Source organism: Paramormyrops kingsleyae, chromosome 7, assembly GCF_048594095.1.
Source record: "Paramormyrops kingsleyae isolate MSU_618 chromosome 7, PKINGS_0.4, whole genome shotgun sequence".
In the NCBI taxonomy this organism is placed as follows: domain Eukaryota; kingdom Metazoa; phylum Chordata; class Actinopteri; order Osteoglossiformes; family Mormyridae; genus Paramormyrops; species Paramormyrops kingsleyae.
The window spans coordinates 11,998,473-11,999,844 of NC_132803.1; positions in this window are offsets into that span (position 1 = coordinate 11,998,473).

Below are 1,372 nucleotides of genomic sequence, written 5' to 3' on the forward strand. Positions count from 1 at the left end.
GAATTTTGTGCATTTTCATATGGAAAGGTGATAACTCACTGTTATAATCTTAAACAAACAACTGGTTTTTTAATCAATAATTAGAGATTACAGATGACATTAGAGACAGTCTGTGATTGTGACAACAGGCTCAGTCTGAGCCGCTCACGTGTTAGTACAACCTTTGGTTTCTCATGCTGAGACATAGAGTTAGACAAGCTGCAGTTTCAAAACTTAAACAACATTCCACTTTGCATTAATTACTATTCAAATTCATGTAGCTTTAACAATGAAGAGCCTTTAATTTACTAATCTGCTTGTCAAAGATGAGTGTTATACGTTTTCTGTCCAGTAGAGGGAGACAATTCCCCAAAACAAATTTCCTCTGAAGCTATTTTTGTGGTTCATATTGTTCATATTGTCCATCCATCCATCCATTTTCTATACCCACTTATCCAATGCAGGGTCATGGGGGTCCAGAGCCTATTCTGGAAGCTACGGGTGCAAGGCAGGGAATAACCCAGGACGGGACGTCAATCCAACATAGGGGGCGCGCACACATTCACCGCAGCTCCAATTCTTAGCGCGTTTTATTATTTATGCAATAAAGTGGTTCTCGGGCCTAGAATTTTGAAGAAAAAAAAACGTCATAATCACTGATCCATATTTCTGGTCAGTAATAATGCTTTAAAAGTGAACCTGGATAACAAAAATCTAAAATATAAAGCTAGAATGCTGAAGGGACGGTTTGAATTGTGTCACGTTGTCATGAGGAGGAGGTGTTACGGTGATGTCGTCTGTCTGTCATGTGACCCCTGTCATCCGTGGCCTGCTGGATAGATTGATGGCATCCCTCCTCTCACCTTGGCTTGCGCTAAGACCTTTTGGACGTTAACTTCAGCCACAGTTCCCTTAAAAGCAGGGCTTTATGGAGCTCGGTGAATAGAAATATCTGTCTAAATCTCACATCGTGAACATGCACAGCTGCATAACAGAAGCGCCCCCTATCGTTACTGCAGGCTGACGCTGCCGCGTTTGCGTGATTCTCCACATCAGGGAGTATGGACCCCTTCACCACAGACTCAGGAGATGTAAAAGATGGACAAGCTAATTATCCACACAGAAATACAGACTATTTAAAGAGGCTTTATATAACATCTCTGAGACCCTGAAACGCAGTTACCAAGAGGGTTCCAGGATGTTCACGTGCCCCCAGATCCAAACTCATCAGCTTTCAAAAGTAAAAAAAAAAATCAAAAAGAACGTCGTGTACCATCACGTCTGGGGCACATTGTAGAGCGTCACATCTGGAAAGAAGGCAATGTTACTCGTTTAGAGAAGACGCCGCACCACCGGGGGAAACGGCGGATTCAATTTAAACACTAACAAAATC